This window comes from Meles meles, chromosome 5, assembly GCF_922984935.1.
Source record: "Meles meles chromosome 5, mMelMel3.1 paternal haplotype, whole genome shotgun sequence".
Classification (NCBI taxonomy): Eukaryota; Metazoa; Chordata; class Mammalia; order Carnivora; family Mustelidae; genus Meles; species Meles meles.
The window spans coordinates 124,069,331-124,089,564 of record NC_060070.1 but is presented as its reverse complement, the minus strand read 5'-3'; the positions used below and the strand labels follow the sequence as shown (position 1 = coordinate 124,089,564).

The 20,234-nt window shown below is 45.9% G+C and overlaps 1 long non-coding RNA gene and 2 other non-coding genes across 3 annotated transcripts; all 3 read left to right on the top strand.

Moving 5' to 3' along the window:
• The first annotated feature begins 3,123 nt into the window (after window positions 1-3,123).
• LOC123941278 lies at window positions 3,124-4,948 on the top strand. Its single transcript, XR_006818251.1, has 5 exons — window positions 3,124-3,252; window positions 3,437-3,475; window positions 3,691-3,732; window positions 4,361-4,562; window positions 4,723-4,948. It is a non-coding gene; the product is annotated as an uncharacterized LOC123941278 (long non-coding RNA).
• LOC123942930 lies at window positions 3,530-3,592 on the top strand. Its single transcript, XR_006818552.1, has one exon. It is a non-coding gene; the product is annotated as a small nucleolar RNA SNORD48 (small nucleolar RNA).
• Window positions 4,188-4,255, top strand: LOC123942927. The gene has a single exon (XR_006818549.1). It is a non-coding gene; the product is annotated as a small nucleolar RNA SNORD52 (small nucleolar RNA).
• Window positions 4,949-20,234: the final 15,286 nt, after the last annotated feature.

The window sequence follows — 20,234 nt, the reverse complement described above, 5'->3', positions numbered from 1 at the left end:
CCCTCCTTGAAAGCTTGTAATGGAAAAGGAATATAGTAAGCTCTTTTGGTTCCTGGACCAAGTCTCAAAGGCCTGCTTGACTCACAAAATAAGTGAACTATATACTACTATAGCCTCCTACCATAGGTCTTAGTAAGTACAGTTACATTGCTGCAGCAGCAGGAATTGTGGGCTTTCTTACGGTCCCACCTCCCCACCACCTCACCTTACACCCCCCCCACCCCCCCCCCACCCCCCCACCCCCCCCCCCCCCCCCGCCTGCCAGGTAGTAGAGGGGATAGATACGTTAGATACGTGCAAGCTCTGGAGACATGTTTCTGCAACATGGTGGTGTATTAAAATCATCAGGGGAGGCTAAAAAAAATACCCACTGCCTGGTCTCCACTAGGGGTCTAGTCTTTGGGGAGTGGGCTAAGGTGCCTGAGTGTTTCTACTATGCAGCAGAACCTGATTTCATCAGAAGCTGCTCCTGATTACATTTTTAGAGGGCTGGGGTATGGGAGAGGCAGGGAGCTGTCAGTGCTCAGAGGAGCAGCAGGTAGTGGGAGGGGGTTTCTGTTGTGAATGGGAACGCCAAGGCTTGAAAGGAATTGTTGAAAAGAGTCCTTGACTAACTCAATCGGGGTGATCGAGGTGAGGGAAATCTCCCAGGACAAATGGGTCAAAAAAGAGAATCCCTGAGGCTGGGACGAGGTTTTTTAGGAAGGAACATCAGAATATGAGAATTCAGGGGCACCTGGAGAGCATGCAACTCGATCTCGGGGTCCTGAGTTTGAGCCCCACATTAGGTATAGAGAGTTAAAAACAAAACAAAACCTTAAAAAAGGTTTTTTGAACAAATTTTGAAAAAATCAAAATCTTCCAAATGTCCAAAAAAAATCTTTTTTAAAAGGATATGAGAATTCATTGGCTGCCTGCATATACACACATCTTGGAACTTAAGGCAAAGTTACTTTGCAACATCAACTCTGCTTGGAATTCAGTCCTTGGGAGCTGAGAAATTACCAAAGGAACGAGTGAATACTATAGGATTCTTGGAAGAGATTTTTTTGTTTTTATTATTTATTTTTATTCCTAAACTCTCCATCCAACTTGGGGCTCAGACTCACTACCCAAGATCAAGAGTTGCATTCTGTACCCACTGAGCCAGCCAGGCACCCCGGGAGAGATTTTTTGATAGAAGTCTGAAATCGTGGGGCAAGGGAGGTCAGATGAAAGGTGATTGCAGAAGTAAAATGATACATTTCTTACACCCACACTGGCCTTCTTCCAAATTTTAATCTGTTCACTGTGCCTAAATTATGTGCCTTAAGGCTGATTTGGGGGGCACCTGACTGGTTTGATTAATAGAGCCTTCAACTCTTGATCTCAGGTCGTGAGTTTGAGCCCTGTGTTACATGCAGAGATTACTAAGGAAAAAAAAAAAAGGACTGAAATCCTACGATCTGGAACCCCTAACTCATCCCCTCACCTAAGTGTCTTTCTCACAAAAGATGAGGATGCCAACACACATCACCAAACATTAACTGCTTTATAAATGAGGAGCTACAGAAGGGTCCAGGAAGGTGGGATTTGGAATAATTTGAGTTGATGGATTAAGTGGCCAAGAGCAAATGACCAGATTTCTGGGGGAGCAAAACTAGCAAAGGGAGAACTGGGCCTGGATGTTGCTACACCACCATCATTTGTTTTGCTTCCAACCCCCCTGAGATATATAGTACTATTTAGAAGTATACTGAAAGGAGTGAGTCCACTGTTTCTGGACAACTCCCAGGCCATGCATGGCTCAAAGGACATGAAACAGGAGACGGGGTGTAGTTTAATGGGAGTAGTTTAGCTTAATGGAGTACTTTAATGGTTTTGTGTTTCAGTAGTGTAAGAGAAGAAAAGTTGTGCAGATCGGTTGCATAGCAATGTGAATATGTTCAACACTACTGACTTTACACTTAAAAGAGGTTAGAATGCTTTTTTAAGTTATCAAATGGGGAGCGCCTGGGTCGCTCAGACCCTTAAGCGTTCGCTTCCGGCTCGGGTCATGATCCAGGGTCCTGGGATAGAGTTCCGCATCGCACCAGTCTCCCTGCATTTTGGGAGCCTGCTTCTCTCTTTGCCCCTCCCCCCTGCTCATGCTCTCTTTCTCTCTGTCAGAAAGTAAAATACTTGGAAAAAATAAGTTCTCAAATGGTGTATTTTTTCAAATGGTGTATTTTTTTAAAAAAAGATTTTATTTATTTATGCGTGAGACATAGACTGAGAGAGCAAGAGAGGAAGGCAGAGGGAGAAGCAGGCTCCCCGCTGAGCAAGGAGCCTAATGGGGAATTCGATCCCACAATTGTGGAACCAAAACCTGAGCCGAAAACAGACCCCTAACCGACCGAGCCACCCAGGAACCCTCAAATGGTGTGCTGTTTTGTTTTGTTCTTTTAAGAGTTTATTTATTTGAGAGAGAGAGAGAACTCAAGCCAGGGGAGCAGCAGGCAGAGAGAGAGGGAGAGGGAGTCGCCTACTCCCCGCTGAGTAGGGAGCCTGACATGGGACTCCCTTTCAGGACCTGGAGATCATGACCAGAGCGGAAGGCAGACGCTTAACCATCTGAGCCGCCCAGGCGCCTCTCAAATGGTGTTTTTGTTTTTTAAAAATTGTTTATTGTATGTTATTTAAATCTTAAAGCTGTTTTTAAAAAAAGACATTAGGTCTGCGGGCTGCAGTGGGTTGCGAATTCAGATTTCACTGGCTGGACGAAGCGGGTGACAACGTCCCGGAGGGACCCGGATCCCAAGCGGGAACCGGCAAGGACGAGGGAGAGGTCCCTCGGTCATTACTGCGGGGGGTGGCGGGGAATAACCGTCCCCGGGGAGGCCGCTTCGGAAGAGAGCACCTCTGCGCATGCGTATGGCCCGGCCAGTCGAGGGAAAAAGTCCTCCGTCTTTTGTTTTTCAAAATTAACAAAATATGCCCATATTTGCCCGGAAGCGTGTGACACATTCACCCCTGCCTCGCTTTCCTTTGGTTTATTCTTATTTGGCCGAACGACGGGGACGACGCCGTGGGTCGAGCCTGGCATGGACGAAGACAGCCATGCCTGTCAGGTCCCCAGCCGCACGCCGCTATAAATAGCCGGGGACAAGGAGCGTCGCTCTCTTTGTGCGATGGTCTGGCTGCGCCGGTCTGAGGGAGTGCTACGGTGCTCCCTCGGGGCTGCTGGGCTCCCTTCCCCACACCTGGGGAGGCGATGGCCGCGGCTTCCTGCGAGTAGGTGTCTCGGGGCCCTGTGGGTGAGGGGGCCGCAGTCTCGGGCTGAGCAGGATGATCTACCGTTACAGACTAGAGTTTCTGACGCGCCCGTGACGCCGCTCTTCGGAACTGACCCAGCCCAGGGCAGGGGGGACGCGGCTGGCGTCGCCCCTACCTCTCCTGACTCCCTGTTTTGTCCCAGGTCCCTGGTCCCTGCAGGCGTGTCCGCAGCGCCGCGAGGGTGAGTGGATTGCGCCGGATGGAGTGGCTGGCGGTGGTCCTGGGGGAATACGGGGGTAATGATGAACCCAGGTGACTCTGAGTGTCTCGCTGACGCCATCACCGCAGCGCGCTGACCATCTCCCTCCCCCGGGCGGGGGTTTTCCTAAAGGGTGGGCTGGGGAGAAGGTCATGAGAACCAGTACTAGTAACGAATCCCTGTGTTTTCTCCATTAGGTTTCTTAAGATGTCCGCCGGAGTGTTAACCGTTGAATAAAGGTGAGTGTTAGGTGTGAGATCCTTCCCTCGTGCTTCTCAGCGTTTTATCCCCAGTCATGCCTCTTTAATGGAGTCAGTGTGGAATCTGTTTTCTGATGAACACGCGAAGCAGTGCAAGTATTTTACCTGGTGATTTTCCAAGGACTGCTTTTTGGTTTATTTTTCTTAGTTGGTCCGAAGGTTGTGGGTTATTGTTAAGCGGTTTATTTTTCTTTTGTGACTGTTAAAAGACTTTTGTAATTCCCGTGTTTTGTTCAAGCGTGGTTGAGTCTGCTTTACTGCTGTACATACTGGGCTTCCCTGGTGGCAGTATTTTTTGCAGTTATGAGGCTGCCCCCCGCCCTTTACTCTCTCCCACTTCTTCTCTACTCTTCATTTGCCACATCCTTACACTGGAGCAGTTGTCTTTCATCCCTTCCCAGAATGACCTCCTGTGATCCAGGTCTCCTTAAATTGGGAATGATGATTTCTCAGACTAGAGTCTCTGATGCTGGTCTTGATGTCAAAAATTAAATTCTGACTCATTTGGAGAACTGGATACTTGAGTCTTAGAGAATGGGCCTACAGGAGGACCTTAACTTTGCTTGTCCTTCTCATTGGGTTGTCTGTCCTGTTTTCATCTTTCTAGCATGATTATTCTGGAAGCCTAGCTGGGATCGTGCCCTTTCAGATTGGGCACCAGTGTGGTGACTGAAGGGCTGAAGTTTTGAATTCGCCCTCTTGGAGAGATCCTGTGGAGAGATGTCTGTCATGCCTAGGTAATGGCTCCTGCCACTTGAACCTGCAGGCTGTGATGAGAAGAGCCACATTGTTTCTCTCTGGCTACCATGGTGAGTGCCCTTTTTTCTTGCAGCCCCAGAGTGGTAATGGTAACCTTTTTGAACCATTAGCATTTCTCTGAGGAAACCGTTGGTTGATTTACTCAGATTTCCCCTGCCCAATTCCAGTTGCCTGCATGGTTCTAATACATGTTCTTTTATGAAATTTCAGGTGTTTGTTAACGCAGAGGATTATCTCCTATCTGGTGTTGGGCAAATCCTAGGAACTTCATCTAACTTCCCTGCATTAACCTGTGTGAGCAGCAGCTGTCAACTTACTGGAAAAATGAAACTGCCCAGAAATTGAGATGCTTAAATATTTTTAGATCAATGAGACTTCTTTAACAAAAATACTTGTTTTTATCAAAAGGATTCTAATAAAACATTTTAAAGCAAAATAAAAGTTTGGTTTCCGGGGCACCTGGGTGGCTCAGTGGGTTAAAGCCTCTGCCTTCCGCTCAGGTCATGATCCCAGGGTCCCGGGATCGAGCCTCGCATTGGGCTCTCTGCTCTGCAGGGAGCCTGCTTCCTCCTCTCTCTCTGCCTGCCTCTCTGCCTAGTTGTGATTTCTCTCTGTCAAAAAAAAAAAGTTTGGTTTCCATAAAAACAAGGTGGTATGAGAAGATGTAGGGAGGTAAAAGGTAACCATCTGTGAATGGGTATCACAGCTGACAGCTATACATCTCTACCACTGTATACAGAAAGCTAAAACTAGGTTGACACTAAAATTAAGGGTTTCTTTCAGGTGGTGTGCCACAGGATTTTAGTGGACTAGATGTTAACAAATAAGGTTTTTAGGGTGTTGAAATACACAGGTAATTTGCCTTTTGAAGAGTCAGTGGAAACAAATGGTCTTTATTTTAAAAGCATATACCCGTGATGGTTACCAGGGGTTGTGGAAAGGGGTAAATGGGAAATTTGGATAGAGAATTTCAGTTTTAGAAGATGTAAAGAAGGGGTGCCTGGGTGGCTCAGTGGGTTGAGCCTCTGCCTTGGGCTCAGGTCATGATCTCAGGGGCTTGGGATCAAGCCCCTCATTGGGCCCTCTGCTCAGTTGGGGAGCCTGCTTCCCCCTCTGTCAAATCTTCAAAAAAAAGAAATTGTAAAGAATTAAGGAGATGGGGGCATCTGGGTGGCTCTGGGTTAAAGTCTCTGCCTTCAGCTTGGGTCATGATCCCAGGGTCCTGTGATCGAGCCCCACAGGCTCTCTGCACACCAGGGAGCCTGCTTCCTCCTCTCTGCCTGCCAAATGAATAAATAAAATTTTTTAAAAAGAGATAAATCGTGGTGATGGTTGTTCAGTATTAAGTGTGTGCTTAAAATTGGCTCAGATAGGGGGCGCCTGGGTGTCTCAGTGGGTTATAGCCTCTGCCTTTGGCTCAGGTCATGATCCCAGGGTCCTGGAATCGAGCATCTGGTGCTCTGCTCAGCAGGGAGCTTGCTTCCCTTCCTCTCTTACTGCCTGCCTCTGTCTACTTGTCATCTCTGTCAAATAAGTATTCAAAAAAAAAAAAAAATTTTTTTTGTTTTCAGATAGGGCCACTTGAGTGGCTCAGTGGGTTAACCCACTGCCTTCTGCTCGAGTTGTGATCTCAGGGTTGAGCTCTGCCTCTGTTCAGCGGGGAGCCTGCTTCCATCTCTGTCTACTTGTGATCTCTCTCTGTCAAATAAATAAATCTTTAAAAAAAAAAAAAAAAGGTTCAGATAGGGACACCTGGGCGGCTCAGTTAAGCTTTGGCTCAGGTTATGGTCCTGCAGTCAGGCTCCCTGTGAGCCTGCTTCTTCCTCTCTTGTGGTTCCCCCTGCTTGTGCTCACTCTATTTAGCTCTGTCAAGTAAAGTCTTTTAAAAAAAGTTGGTAGGTTTTATGTGTATTTCATAATAGTAAAAATGGGGGGGGGGCAAATTCATACTTCACTATTTCAAGGATGGTTTTTCACCAGCATGTACAAATTGCCATTGGTGTTAGGACTTAAAAATTATCCAGTTCTGGGGCGCCTGGGTGGCTCAGTGGTTTAAGTCTCTGCCTTTGGCTCAGGTCATGATCTCAGGGTCCTGGGATCGAGCCCCGCATCGGGCTCTCTGCTCAGTGGGGAGCCTGTTTCTCCCTCTCTCTCTGCCTGCCTCTCTGCCTACTTGTGGCCTCTCTCTCTCTGTCAAATAAATAAATAAAATATTTAAAAAAAATTATCCAGTTCTTGGGAGGGGGACATTTAGGTTTCTAGTCGCTGTAAACCAGTGCTGATTCCCTATTTGCACCCATCTGAAGTTGTATGGTATAATACACTTCCAAAAATAGAATTTCAAAGGATTTACTCATGTAAAACAATGCATAGTATATTCCATAAGGTTGTACAGTTTATGCTCCATGACATCAGGGTCCTCATGAGATTGTTTTCCCTATACCTGTCATCGCTACTCCCAGTGGGAACACTTTTGGCACCAGTTTAGTGCTATTAACTCATCATACATTTTAGTCTTTTTTTTTTTTTTAAGATTATTTATTTATTTATTAGAGGGAGTGAGAGCATGAGAGGGGAGAAGGTCAGAGGGAGAAGTAGACTCCCCATGGAGCTGGGAGCCTGATGCAGGACTTGATTCCGGGACTTCGGGACCATGACCTGAGCTGAAGGCAGTTACTTAACCAACTGAGCCACCCAGGCACCCACTTTTTAGTCTTTTTTAACTTTGCCACTTTATTAAGTATAATCTCTATCCCGCAATGTGGGGCTTGAACTTAAACTTCGAGATCAGGAGTCCTCTGTTCTATCAGCTGAGTCAGATGAGTAAATCTCTTTAAAACTACATTTCTTCCATATTTGCCTACTGAATTTTTTTTTTTTTTTTTTTTTTTTTTTTTGGATTTTTGTGAGAGTGACTACATGAGCAGGGAAAGGGAGAAGCGGACTTCCTGCTGACTTGATCTCAGGACCCTGAGACTGTGACCTAAGCCAAAGGCAGATCTCCAACCAACTGAACAACCAGGTGCCCCTGCCTACTGTTTCCAGCTTGGTCCCCACCATTTTATTTATTTATTTTATTTTATTAAAAGATTTTATTTACTTGACAGATCACAAGTAAGTAGAGCAGCAGGCAGAGGGAGAGGGGGAAGCAGACTTCCTGCTGAGCAGAGCCTGACACAGGTCTTGATCACAGGACCCTGAGATCACGACCTGAGCCGAAGGCAGAGGCTTAACCCACTGAGTCACCCAGGCGCCCTAGTCACCATTTTATTTAAAAGAAAAAAAAAATTTAAGATTTTATTGAGAGAAAGCACAAGCTGGGGGATGGCAGAGTGAGAGACAAGCAGACTTGGAACTCAGCTGGGAGCCCTATGCAGGGCTCCATCCCAGGACCCCAAGATCATGACCTGAGCCAAAGTCAGACACCTAACTGACTGGATCATGCAGGCTCCCCCTGCCCCCAACCACTTTAAATTAGCATAGATAGAGATGCCTAGGTGGTGTCCCTGGAACATCTGATTTGCTTCCAGCTCACGTTAGGGTTGTGGGATGGAGCAAGGTATCAGGTTCTCTCCCTCTGCCCGGCCCCTTGTGTACAAGCTAGCTCTCTTGCTCTCTAAAATAAATCTTAAAATAATAAATTAGAAATGATTTTCCCCCAGCCTTTATTTTTCTTAATCACCTTTGCTAGTTTTGTTTTTTTCTTCCATTACCCTGGTTGGTACTTTCTGAAGGACGGCATTGCTGTTCCCTAATAAAGGATTCCCTGGGCTTCAGTCCTTGGCCCAAAATCTTAGGATTAGCCTTGCTTAAAAGGGACTTGTTCTCTAAAACTTCATGTATTAAAGTAGGTAGTACTTAATTAGGATTCTTAAAATCCCTCACCTGGGCTCTTGAACAAGACAAGAACCGAATTAGTCTGTTACCAGTCAAGGTTACTTTGTGGAGGGGATCGAGACTGGGATGGGGTGAGGGTAGGAGGACACTTGGACTTTTTCCTCCAGGGATTTCTGAATCAGTACCATGAAGAATGTACCAGTTTATGATACCAAGTCCCAAGCATATAACTGTGTTTGGCTCTTAGGCATCATCCTATTTTATCTTCCTGTTTATCTTCACAGCCAGTGGTGCTTAGATCTGTGCTAAGCTTTTCATGTGCTTCACTTCATTGGATCCTTAAAGCTCAATCTTGCAACTTTTGATAGTATTTCCCTCACTTCAGGGGCAAGGAAAGGAAGGCTCAGGATGTGAGAGAATTAGCTTAAGGTCAGAAAGTATCAGTCTGGATTCAAATTCCTTTTTGTCTGCTTTACAGTCATCCAGCTTTAGAACATTACCTGAAGCAAACCTGCCTTTTAAAAATTTTTTTTAATTTTAATTTTTTTTTAAGATTTTTATTTATTTATTTGACAGAGATTACAAGTAGGCAGAGAGGCAGGCAGAGAGAGAGGAGGAAGCAGGCTCCCCGCTAAGCAGAGAGCCGGATGCGGGGCTCGATCCCAGGACCCTGGGATCATGACCTGAGCCGAAGGCAGAGGCTTTAACCCACTGAGCCACCCAGGCACCCCCCCCTTTTTTTAAAAGACCTTATTTATTTGACAGAGAGATCACAAGCAGGCAGAGAGGCAGGCAGAGAGAGAGGGGAAGCAGGTTTCCTGCCAAGCAGAGAGCCTGACACGGGGCTTGATCCCAACACCCTGAGATCATGACCTGAGCCGAAGGCAGAGGCTTAACCCACTGAGCCACCCAGGCGTCCCGCAAACCTGCCCTTGATTCCCTTTCCATTTTAATCCCTCCCACTCAGAGGAAACTACCCAGCTGAATTGTGGCTGTTACCATTCCCTGACTTTTCTTGCAATTTTACTCTGAATATATCCCTAAGCAACATAGCATGTTTGATATCTTTTTGAACTTAATAAATATGGAATGATTGTTCATGTAGTTCTATTGCAACTTGATTTTTTTTAAAGATTTTCTTTATTTATTGACAGATCACAAGTAGACAGAGAGAGGAAGGGAAGCAGGCTCCCTGCTGAGCAGAGAGAGCCCGATGCAGGGCTTCATCCCAGGACCCCAGGAACATGACCTGACCCGAAAGAAGATGCGTTAGCCCACTGAGTCACCCAGGCACCCCGCAATTTGATTTTTTAAAAGATTTTATTATTTTTTTTTATTAAAGATTTTATTTATTTATTTGACAGAGACAGTCACAGCGAGAGAGGGAATACAAGCAGGGGAAGTGGGAGAGGGAAAGCATTTTCCGGATGAGCAGGGAGCCTGATGCGGGGCTTGACCCCAGGATCCTGGGATCATGACCTAAGCCCAAGGCAGATGCTTAATGACTGAGCCACCCAGGTGCCCCTAAAGATTTTATTATTTTTAAGATTTTATTTATTTGAGAGAGAGAAAAAGCACCAGCAGGGGGCAGGAGCGGAGGGAGAGGGAGAAGCAGTCTCCTTCCTGAGCAGGGAGCCTGTTGCAGGGCTTGATCCCAGGATCCTAAGATCATGCCCTGACTTAAGTCTCTGCTTAATCAACTGAGCTACCCAGGCGCCCCTGCAACTTAATTTTTTTTGTTCATGTTTTTTCCTGTAATTTAGATTGCACCCTTCCATATACATTTCTGTCCATTTTTATTTTGGAACAACCTTAAAAAACTTTGTTTGTGTTGATGGGTGTCTCTAGATGCTATATATGAGGACTTCTATTTGTAAGTGCATTTTTCTAGGTTACCAGTATCACATAGGAATTATACGGGACTGGTTGAGATCCTGGAGCAAGACTGATTCCCTTTGGCCGGGTTACATGTCCACTCTATCACAGTTTCCTTATTTGTCAGTGGGTGAGAGTACCTATCCTTACAAAGAGTTGTTGTTAGGTTTAAAAAAAATTTTTTTTTTTTTTAATTTGACAGAGAGAGACACAGCGAGATAGGGAACACAAGCAGGGGGAATGGGAGAGGGAGAAGCAGTTCTCCTGATGAGCAGGGAGAGCGATGCAGGGCTCGATCCCAGGACCCTGGGATCATGACCTGAGCTGAGGGCAGACGCTTAATGACTGAACCACCCAGGCGCCCCTGTTGTTAGGTTTAAATATGTGCACATGAGCTTAAACAGTGCCTCACACATATTAAACCCTATTTAGATATTAGCTACAGTTATATTATTTCAAAGAGCTTAATCATTAACGTAGATAGCCTAGTCAGTACCTCACTCACTCATCCTCTGTCCCTGATGTCACTAGTAGAGAGTCAGCTTCCTTTCTTGTCCCTGAGGTCTATTCTGCATTCTCTTGCCCTTATTTGTATGGTCCAAGTCCTCCCCTGGGGGCTGGGACCCTCCTTTCTGAACCAGCCCCAGGTTTGGGGGGTAAGATTGAACTACAGCCATGGTGAGGGTCGCAGGAACTTTATTTCAGGCATGGAAATCACATTCCAGCCTTCTGCATCCTTGAGCCCCACAGTGTCCCCTCAGAAATGATGGTGGTTTGTTACAACCTCTATCCTAAAACATTCTTCCTCACTCCCCATGCTCTACAAGTGACTTCAGAGGTAAACAGCCCTCCCTCCTAACCCACCGGCCAGATCTCACAGCTCTCTGTAGTGACTCTGGGCAGAGGCTGGCCTCTTGGAGCCGCCGCAGACAGTGAGCCTTCCAGGGCCTGGCCTCAGCCTGTCTGTCCATGCCTCTCACCCCTGGGATCCTCAGCCACTGGCCAGTCTGGTAGCTCCTCCAGGGGCACCTCTACCCTGCTGGCCGCACGGAACCCTTGGAGTTTGCTTGACTTCTTTATGTTCTCTGTAATGCTAAATGATACGTCGTTTAGCTGTAAATGTTCTTTTTTTTTTTTTTTAAGATTTTATTTATTTGACAGACAGAGATCACCAGTAGGCAGAGAGGCAGGCAGAGAGAGAGAGGAGGAAGCAGACTCCCCAGCGAGCAGAGAGCCCGATGTGGGGCTCAATCCCAGGACCCTGGAATCATGACCTGAGCCAAAGGCAGAGGCTTTAACCCACTGAGCCACCCAGGCGCCCCTTAGCTGTAAATGTTCTTAAACATTACATACTGGATATGTAATCTGTGACTTGCCTTTTTTCTTCATGTTGTCTTTGTGAGAGTAATCCATCCTGGCACGTTAGTCATACCACCACTGCATGAAACATGTCACCGCTCTACGGTATTATATTTTACGAATACACCACAATTTATCCATTTCCCTGTTGGAGAATATGTGTGTTACTTCTTCTTCTCCCCATTACAAACAATACCATCAAGGACTTTTAAAAATTTTTTATAACTAAACTCTATGCCCAGCATGGGTCTTCAACTCATGACCCTGAGATCAAGAGTCACATGCTTGGGGTACCTGGGGGGCTGAGTCATTAAGCGTCTGCCTTCAGCTCAGGTCATGATCCTGCTGTCCTGGGATTGAGCCACGCTTCGGGCTTCCTGCTCAGTGGGAAGCCTGCTTCTCCCTCTCCCACTCCCCCTGCTTGTGTTCCCTCTCTCGCTCTGTGTGTGTGTGTGTGTCTCTGTCAAACAAATGAATAAATCTAAAAAAAAAAAAAGAGTCACATGCTGTACTGATTGAGCCAGCCAAGCGACGCACCACCAACAACTTTTGTGTACTTTAATCCTTCTACATGCATGTGAGCTTGACTAGTCTGCTATCCTCACATATCTGATTTGTCAGCAAATCATGCTGGTGTTACCTCAAAAATAACACCAGAATCGGACTGAATCCCACGCCTCCACTACCATTCCACTCTGGTAGGCGCTTTCACAGCTCACCTACGTGACTGCAACAGAGCCTTCTAACTGGTCTCCTGGCTTCCACCCTGATCCCGTTATAGTCCTATATCCACACAGCAGTCGGAAGTTTCCCTCCACACCATGACTTGGGACTTGTCTCTCCCCTGCTCAGTATCCTGCAATGGCTCCCATTTCACTGACAGTGAAAGCCAAAGTCTTCATGAGGACCACCCAGCAGGGTCCTCCTGGGTCTAGCTCTGTTGCCTCTGAACCCATCTCCTACTCTCCACTCTGCTCAGCCACACAGCATGAAGCCAGGAGCTGGTGGGTACTCTCTTGTCAATGCCCAGGGAGTAAAGGTTTTGCTTGCCCTCTGGGGTCACACAAATATGTGCCTTGGTCTATAGGGTAGACCGACAGTTATGTCAACAGAGCTTGTGGATGTAATTTGGGTGGTGAGGAAACGCTAGAGTGGAGAAACAGAAACTGTTCTGGACATCGTTTGTGGAACTGTAACTCTATACAATCCATTTGGAAAACAATTTGGCACTTACCTATGAAGTATGATGTGCATTCTCTTCAACACTATTTCCACTTCTGGAATACACCCTAAATACACCCTAAACAAACTTGCATGCATATGTAAGATTGTGTAGACAAAAGTCCTCAGTGCTAATGAGTTTTGGTAACGGGTAATTGTAAGTGGGAGAGGGGGAGGAAACAAATGGTCTGCAACAGGAAAATGGGCAAATTGTGGCATTTTCATAAAATATGATACCACAGAGCAGTGATATGTTACATGCAGTGGTGGAACTAACATGGCAGCGTGGATTAATCTCACAAGCATAATGTGAAGGGGGGAAAAGGCAAGTCACGAAAGAATACCCATGTAGAGTGTAATGTATTTTTTTTAAAGATATTTATTTGAGGGGCGCCTGGGTGGCTCAGTTGTTAAGTGTCTGCCTTCAGCTCGGGTCATGATCCCAGAGTCCTGGGATTGAACCTCGTGTCAGGATCCCTGATCAGTGGGAAGCCTGCTTCTCCCTCTCCCACTCCCCCTGCTTGTGTTCCCTCTTTCCTGTCTCTCTCTCTCTGTCAAATAAATAAATAAATAAATAAAATCTTAAGAAACAAAAAGATATTTATTTGAGAGAGACTGAGAGAGAGAGAGAGGAGAATGAGAGAGGGAGGATCAGAGGGAGAAGCAGACTCCCCACTGAGTAGGGAGCCCAACACAGTACTTGATCCTGGGATTCCGGGATCGTGACCAGAGCTGAAGGCAGTTGCTCAACCAACTGAGCCACCCAAGTGCCCAAATGCAGTATGAAATGTTTAATGATATTTACAGCTTGTTTTATTTTTTTTTTAAGATTTTATTTATTTATTTGACAGAGAGACACCGAGAGAGGAACACAAGCAGGGGGAGTGCTATGATTAGGGAGCCCAATATGGGGCTCGATCCCAGGACACCGGTATCATGACCTGAGCTGAAGGCAGATGCTTAAGGACTGAGCCACCCGGGTGGCCCACAGCTTAACTATTATTTAAAGTTAAATATAATATAGTAAAAGAAATGCATGAGATTGCTAAAATGCTAAATTCAAGCCAGAAGTTACCTGGGCTGTGACCAGAGGGTGAGTAGAGAGTGATGCAGTCAAGGGGGTGTATGTAGGGGCTCCATGGGTGCTCACTGTATGATTTTTCATATTTTTGTATGTCTAAACTATTTCTTAATAACTTAAAAGCACGGTTTGGGACATGTGAATTCTGAAGGGCTGAACACAGGCAAAACTAAGTCACTCCCACAGGGATACCTACAGACTCTGAAGCTCACACATGGAGCTCCCTCGGAAGACATCCAAAATGAGCCAGATTCCAAAACCTTGGGCACTCGCCCCAGCAGGAGCAAGTCAGCAGACCCAACAGCAGGTGACTCTGTAGCTAAGAAACTCAGATAACAGTATATATGAAGGCTGAAGATGTTCAAAGAGATAAAGGAAAGAATTTAATCTATTGTGCACAAACAGGGTATTACAAAGAAAGAGCAGGTGGATTTGAAAAGGAAAAAAATGAGGGGGTGCCTGGCTGGCTCAGTTGGTAGAGCATGCGACTCTTGGTATGGAGTTGTAAGTTCAAGCCCCATGTTGGGTGTAGAGATTACTTAAAAACAAAATCTTTACTTTGGCTTGATTCACGTTCTCAGGGTCTTGAGATGGAAACCTGCCTCGGGCGCTGTGAAGGCTGCTTGAGGTTTTCTATTTCCCTCGCCTTCTGCCCCTCCCTGACCCTGCTCCTTTGCTTTCTTGCTCTATCTCAAAAAATCTTTTTAGTTAAATATATTTTTATTTTTATTTTTTAAAAGATTTTATTTATTTATTTGACAGAGAGCACAAGTAGGCAGAGAGAGGAGGAAGCAGGCTCCCCGCTGAGCAGAGAGCCCGATGTGGGGCTCGATCCCAGGACCCTGAGATCATGACCTGAGCGGAAGGCAGAGGCTTAGCCCACTGAGCCACCCAGGTGCCCCAGTTACATATATTTTTTAAAAGATTATTTATTTATTTATTTTAGAGAAAGAGCCAACTTGGGGGAGTGGCAGAGGGAGAGAATCTTCAAGCAGACTCCCCACTCTTCCACTGACGACCCACGAGATCATGACCCAAGCAGAAATCAAGAATCAAATGCTTAACCAACTGAGTCACTCGGGCACCCCCTCCCAAATTAAATCTTTAAAAAAATTTTTTTAATTAAAAAAAAGAACAAGCGGGGCGCCTGGGTGGCTCAGTGGGTTAAAGCCTCTGCCTTCAGCTCAGGTCATGATCCCAGGGTCCTGGGATCGGGCCCCATATCGGACTCTCTGTTCAGCGGGGAGCCTGCTTCCCTTCCTCTCTCTCTGCTTCCTCTCTGCCTACTTGTGATCTCTGTCAAATAAATAAATAAATAATATAAAACCTTTACAAAACTTCTCATTTAAAAAAATAAAAAATAAAAAAAGAACAAGCAGAAAAACTCAAATTGAAATAAGTGAGTACATAAGCAATAACAGAACAAATGAATAGAAAATCAGCGAGTGGAAGACGAAACCCATAATGTGGAGCAGAGAAAACAAGTGAATAACTTTTTTTTAAACAAGTGAATAATTTGGAAAGGAAGTAAAATGAAGGATGGTATGAGATGCTGCAGCCTTGGGCTTGTGTGGTTAGAGCTGCCTCACCTGGCGGTCTGTTAAAGTGCTGCCGCCAGAATAGCTCTGCGGGAGCTGGGGGAGTGCGGGGCTGGGCGGGGCGGGCACGCGGCTTGGAGCAGCTCAGGACCATCTGTGAGCTATTGTATACTTTCCCATCCATTCACATCCTACTTTCCCATCATTCTCTTTTGATGTTGTTATTTCTCTCTCTCTCTCCTTTAAGATTTTATTTCTTTGTGGAAGAGTGAGAGAGAGCGAGTGCACACACAAGAAGGAGGAGTGGCAGGCAGAGGGAGAAGCAGGCTCCCCGCTGAGCAAGGAGCCTGTGTGGGACTCGATTCCAGGACCCTGAGATCATGACCTGAACTGAAGGCAGTGGCTTAACCAACTGAGCCGCCCAGACGTCCCTGTTGTGTTATTTCTCAACGAGTAGGGAACAGGTTATCCCTAAGGATTAAAGTATTTGCTGACTTAAAAAAAAAAAAAGATTTTATTTATTCATTCGTTAGAGAGAGACATAGCAGGGAACATGAGCAGGGGGAGTGGGAGAGGGAGAAGCAGGCTTCCCACTGAGCAGGGAGCCCGATGGGGGGGCTTGACGCGGGGCTTGATCCCAGGATCCTGGGATCATGACCCAAGCAGAAAGCAGATGCGTAAGGATTGAGCCATCCAGGTGCCCCAAGTATCTGCTGACTCTTAAAAAATGTTAACTGTTATTGCTGGCAGTCAGGTGAACCTCAGGTGGCAGTGGGTCAATTCTAGGCTGACTATTGCCTGACAGTAAAACCACTGAATTCTAAAGAATGTGGCAAAGATAGAGATGTCACCACTAATCCCCAGTTATCTGCTGACATCAGGTAATAAACTAGGGTGGAAGTGGGGGTTGGGGAGGGGTGTGAGCTGTCTCTAAAGAGCCTTGCAAGAGCAGGTGTCACCCACATCAGGACGCTTTGCATTTCCTGGTGGCATACGGAGAGTTGCTGTGCTCCACATGGATTGTTTTCTTCTACAGGAAGCCAAGCAACTCTTATAAAAAACTAGTTTTTAAACTTTTTGTTATGAAACATTTTAAATTAAATTTAATCTTATTAAAGATTTTATTCATTTTTAAAAAGATTTTATTTATTTATTTGACAGGCAGAGATCACAAGTAGGCAGAGAGGCAGGCAGATAGAGAGGTGGAAGCAGGCTCCATGCTGAGTAGAGAGCCCGATGTGGGGGTCGATCCCAGGACTCTGGGACCATGACCTGAGCCGAAGGCAAAGGCTTTAACCCACTGAGCCACCCAGGTGTCCCAAAGTTTTATTTATTTATTTTAAAGATTTTATTTATTTGACAGAGAGAGATCACAAGTAGGGAGAGAGGCAGGCAGAGAGAGAGAGAGAGAGGAGGAAGCAGGCTCCCTGCCAAGCAGAGAGCCCGATGCGGGGCTCGATCTCAGGACCCTGGGATCATGACCTGAGCGAAAGGCAGAGGCTTTAACCCACTGAGCCACCCAGGAGCCCCAGTTTTATTTATTTGACAGAGAGCACAAGTAGGCAGAGCGGCAGAGCAAGAGGGAGGAGCAGGCTCTCCGCTGAGTAGGGAGTTCGATGTGAGGCTTGATCCCAGGGCGATCATGACCTGAACCAAAGGCAGCTGCTCAACTGACTGAGCCACCCAGGTGCCTCTGAAGCTTTTTTAAAAATAAAGTCTACACCCAACATGGGCCTCAAACTCATGATCAAGATTAAGAGAGCTAGCCAGGTGACCATGAGGTTTTAAAACAGTGGGAAGGGACACTTGAGTGCCTCAGTCAGTTAAGTGCCTGACACACGGTTTTGGCTCAGGTCATGATCTCAGGGTCGTGACATTGAGCCTTCTGCACCCAGTGCGGAGCCTACTTATGATTCTCTCTCTCCCTCTTTCTAGCCCCTTTCCCCCTGCCCCCAAACGGTAGAAAGAATAGTATAAAGAACACCTATATATCCACATCTAAATCCAACAATTGTCAGCATTTTTCCATATTTAAAAGTATGTCAGTGGAGCACCTGGGTGGCTCAGTTGGTTAAGTGTCTGCTTTTGGCCTTGGGGGCTCAGGTCTTGGTCCCAGGCTCCTGGGATTCAAGACCCACGTGGAGCTCCTGGCTCAGCAGGGAGCCAGCTTCCCCCACTCCCCCCTGCTCTCGCTATCTCTCTCTCTCTCAAATAAATAAAATCATTTTTAAAAAGTTTAAAAATAAAAATATATCAAATATATATTCAATTAGGGGGGCCTGGCTGCCTCTGTCAGCAGAGCATGTGACTCTTGATCGCAGGGTCACTGAGTTCAAGCCCCATGTTGGGCCTAAAGCTTGCTTTAAAAAAAAGAAAAATTTAAAAAAATATGTAAAATTCTATGCATGTACGTGTATGCACATTTGGCAGGCTCATTTCAAAGTGAGTCATCATGACATTTTATCTCTGAATACTTTAGCGTGCATAAGTATGCCCAGTGTAAGGACATTTACCTACATATCCACTATACTATTATCATACCCAAGAAAATTGACCATAATTCCTAATTTTACTCATAGTTAATTGATATTCAGATTTTTCCAGCATTCTCAAAATGTTTCTTATGGAAGGTTTTGTTTTTTTTTTTAATTTTTAATAAATTTTTTTAATTTTTAATAAACATATAAGGTATTATTAGCCCCAGGGGTACAGGTCTGTGAATCGCCAGGTTTACAAACTTCACCACACTCATCATAGCACATACCCTCCCCAATGTCCATAACCCCACCACTCTCCCTAACCCCCTCCCCCCAGCAACCCTCAGTTTGTTTTGTAAGATTAAGAGTCTCTTATGGTTTGTCACCCTCCTGATCCCATCTTGTTTCATTTATTCTTTTCTTACCCCCTAAACCCCCCATGTTGCATCTCCACTTCCTCATATCAGGGAGATCATATGATAGTTGTCTTTCTCCGATTGACTTACTTCACTAAGCATGATACCCTCTAGTTCCATCCATGTCGTCGCAAATGGCAAGATTTCATTTCTTTTGAAGGTGGCATAGTATTCCATTGTATATATATACCACATCTTCTTTATCCATTCATCTGTTGATGGACATCTAGGTTCTTTCCATAGTTTCGCTATTGTGGACGTTGCTGCTATAAACATTCGTGTGCACGTGCCCCTTCGGATCACTAGGTTTGTATCTTTAGGGTAAATACCCAGTAGTGCAATTGCTGGGTCATAGGGTAGCTCTATTTTCAACTTTCTGAGGAAACTCCATGCTGTTTTCCAGAGCAGTTGCACCAGTTTGCTGTTTTTTTTTACATCTTAAGTAGGCTCTACACTTAGTATGGAGTCCAATAGAGGGCTTGAGCGCTGAGATCAAGACGGGAGTGGAGAACAAGGGTCAGACCCTTAACTGCCTGAGTCCCCCAAGCACTCTGGCAGTTATCATTTCTTAAAGAGCCAGTATCCAATCAAGGATCAAGCACTTTATTTTATGTTACATCTTATTACTCTTTTGATTTCAGAATGACCCCCTTCTTTTCTCCTTTCTGGGACACAGATTTTTTTTTTTTAAAGATTTTATTTATTTATTTGACAGAGATCACAAGTAGGCAGAGAGGCAGGCAGAGAGAGAGAGGAGGAAACAGGCTGTCCGCAGAGCAGAGAGCCCGATGCAGGGACTCGATCCCAGAACCCTGGGATCATGACCTGAGCTGAAGGCAGAGGCTTTAACCCACTGAGCCACCCAGGCGCCCCATGGGACATAGATCTTTTGAAGAGACCAGGCCAGTCATCATGTAGAATGTCCCGTGTATTGGCTTTGTCTACTTGTGCCATTTTGGTGTTTCGAACTTGTTCTTCAATCTTCTCTGCATTTTCTTTTTTTTCTTTTTTGAGTTTTTTTGTTTGTTTGTTTTAAAGATTTTATTTATTTATTTGACAGACAGAGATCACAAGTAGGCAGAGAGAGAGAGGAAGGGGAGCAGGCTCTCCACTGAGCAGAGAGCCCAATGCGGGGCTTGATCCCAGGACGCTGGGATCATGACCTGAGCCGAAGGCAAAGGCTTTAACCCACTGAGCCACCCAGATGCCCCACTCTGCATTTTCTTTAAACTTAAAGTTGCCCTTAAAGGCCTATGTAGATTCTGATTAGCCTGGGCAAGCATACTTCATGTCTGACACTATGCATTACTTTCTCGTGGGCTCTGACCAAAGTACTACATGCTTGGGGGGGATTACAACAACAGATATTTATTTTATTTGTTTTTTTTCCCCATTTTTATAAAGATTTTATTTATTCATTTAAGAGACAGAGAGAGGGGCACCTGGGTGGCTCAGTGGGTTAATCCTCTGCCTTCGGCTCAGGTCATGGTCCCAGGGTCCTGGGATCAAGCCCCACATCGGGATCCCTGCTCAGCAGGGAACCTGCTCCCCCCCCCCTCTCTGCCTGCCTCTCTGCCTGCTTGTGACCTCTCTTTCTCCTAAAAAAAAAAAAAGAGAGAGAGACAGAGAGAGCAGGAGCAGGGTGGGGAGGGGGAGGAGCAGAGGGAGAAGGAGACACAGGCTCCCTGCTGAGCAGGGAACCCTATGTGGGGCTCCATCCCAGGACCTGGAGATCATGACCCCAGCTGGAGGCAGACGTTTAACCGACTGAGCCACCCAGGAGCCCCACCAACAGATATTTATTCCGTCACAGTTCTGGACCCCAGAAACTGTCTAAAAGTTTCCCTAGGCCAAAATCAAGGGGTCCACAGGGCCTTGTCCCCTCCAGAGACCCTAGAGGAGAATCCATTCCTTGTCT